The 2,501-nt window shown below is 44.4% G+C and overlaps 2 pseudogenes; both read left to right on the top strand.

Annotated features, from left to right (window-relative positions):
* The first annotated feature begins 1,581 nt into the window (after positions 1-1,581).
* Positions 1,582-1,700, top strand: LOC134964680 (5S ribosomal RNA; annotated as a pseudogene).
* A 254-nt stretch (positions 1,701-1,954) lies between these two features.
* LOC134964030 (5S ribosomal RNA) lies at positions 1,955-2,073 on the top strand (annotated as a pseudogene).
* The last annotated feature ends 428 nt before the right edge of the window (positions 2,074-2,501 follow it).

The raw sequence follows: 2,501 nt of genomic DNA, 5'->3' as shown, positions 1-2,501 counted from the left end.
TCCTCAGTTGCCGTAAGAGGTTTTTAGCTGTGTGCGTATTCTGGAAAGCGGTGATACAAAGCGTAGCCTGCCTAGGAAAGAGTTGGCGTTTGCGAGATGCTGCTACTGGTGCCGCCGCTGCTGTTCTTGCGGCGGGAGTCCATACATCTACCCAGTGGGCTGTCACAGTCATATAGTCCTGAGCCTGCCCTGCTCCACTTGTCCACATGTCCGTGGTTAAGTGGACATTGGGTACAACTGCATTTTTTAGGACACTGGTGAGTCTTTTTCTGAGGTCTGTGTACATTTTCGGTATCGCCTGCCTAGAGAAATGGAACCTAGATGGTATTTGGTACCGGGGACACAGTACCTCCAACAAGTCTCTAGTTGGCTCTGCAGTAATGATGGATACCGGAACCACGTTTCTCACCGCCCAGGATGCCAAGGCCTCAGTTATCCGCTTTGCAGCAGGATGACTGCTGTGATATTTCATCTTCCTCGCAAAGGACTGTTGGACAGTCAATTGCTTGGTGGAAGTAGTAAAAGTGGTCTTACGAGTACGACTTCCCCTCTGGGATGACCATCGACTCCCAGCAGCAACAACAGCAGCACCAGCAGCAGTAGGCGTTACATGCAAGGATGCATCGGAGGAATCCCAGGCAGGAGAGGACTCATCAGAATTGCCAGTGACATGGCCTGCAGGACTATTGGCATTCCTGGGGAAGGAGGAAATTGACACTGAGGGAGTTGGTGGGGTGGTTTGCGTGAGCTTGGTTACAAGAGGAAGGGATTTACTGGTCAGTGGACTGCTTCCGCTGTCGCCCAAAGTTTTTGAACTTGTCACTGACTTAAAGGAAGTGATGTCTACACAGTTAAATTCATCACCACCTATAGCAGGCATGAGAATTTCATCAAACAAACACTTAAGAAACACTGGAATATACTGCTCATGGATCCTATTCTAAAGGATTATCTCACTAAGGAACCAAAATTGGTGTTCTGGAAATCACATAGTCTCAAGGACCTTGTGGCACCAAGTATGTTAAGGAATCCTGAAGTTCGGAGTACAATGCCGATATGTGTGGGAAGTTTCAAGTGCGGTCGGTGCAATATCTGCAGACATCTCCATCAGAATAGGAAATCATTCCATAACACCAACACTAAAAAGGAATATCGAATTAAACAGTTCATCAACTGCAATACATTGTCAGTGATATACCTCCTGGAATGTCCGTGCAAAATGAAGTACATTGGAAAAACAAAGAGACCACTAAAACTATGCATCCAAGAACATATCAGAAACATAAGAAATAAGGTCCTAACTTATGCAGTAACGAAACACTTACACCTATAGCATCACTCGGATCCAGATGAACTAACGTACAAAGGCATCGAACTGGTATTACAAGGAGACAGAGGAGGAGACCTCTCCAATCTTCTCTCCAGGAGGGAGATGTACTGGATCTATGAACTGAACACCCTTCATCCAGATGGTTTCAATGAAGGATATGAGATAGCACCCTTCCTGTAATGTAAGCAGTTTTCTTACATCAGTTCCATGCTGCCCCTCTCATTTTTAGTATATCTCTGATTCCACACCATCATTACAGTCATACCACACTGGGTAAGCCCAATTCCGGCCGATCTTGGAAGCGAAGCAGTGTTGGGCCCGATCAGTACCTGGATGGGAGACCACCAGGGGAGACTGGGTGCTATAATCCAAAAAAAAGGACTAAAGAGATTACTGAACACCCCATAGACACCTCCCCCTTTTTTTGCACTCCGTCCTCTTGTTGTTCCATCTTTGTATTCGATGCACATTTAATGGTGTTTTTCCTTTTATAATCTTGTGACTCCATTCCTTTAAAAGTCCTGTGCTCTACAGGACGTATGAGTATACTTTCCTATATTTGAAATCCACTTTATTTCTAAACACACGGACTTTCATTGGCCATCGAACGTGATCCTACACTATCATTACAACCATACCACCCTGGGGATGCCCAATACCATCTGATCTTGGAAGCTAAGCAAGGTTGGGCTTGGCCAGTACAGGGATGGGAGACCTCCTTGGAAGATCGGGTGTTGTAAACACAAAAGTGCCGGGTGATCAACGTGAGGAACTTTCTAAAAACCAATTGGTATTGATACACATATGCTTTCTCCTCCCCTTTTGTCTTTGTCTCTCCTCTTCTCTTGGACGCTTATTTGTATTATGCCTTTTTCAGTAGTGACTCTCTCCTAGCATATGTCATATACTCTCAACATACTTACCCTCCGGACCCATAGTCAGGGTTTAAGAGGTGTATGGACTGTGGCCGAACCCTCTTTTCACTTTTTCCCCACTTCCTTCCTCTTAGGGACCCTTATTATTAGGATCTATCTAGTACTATGAAAATATAATATTCTATGTAAGATGTAATAGTTACCAGTACTGCTATACTGAAAACCAGAACATATTGGACCTACTGTGATTTTTTTTTAAAAACATTTTTAACATCTGATTTACACTCTGGCTGGAT

This window comes from Pseudophryne corroboree, chromosome 9, assembly GCF_028390025.1.
Source record: "Pseudophryne corroboree isolate aPseCor3 chromosome 9, aPseCor3.hap2, whole genome shotgun sequence".
Classification (NCBI taxonomy): domain Eukaryota; kingdom Metazoa; phylum Chordata; class Amphibia; order Anura; family Myobatrachidae; genus Pseudophryne; species Pseudophryne corroboree.
Note: the sequence above shows the minus strand (reverse complement) of the source record. Positions and strands in the feature narration are given on the sequence as shown.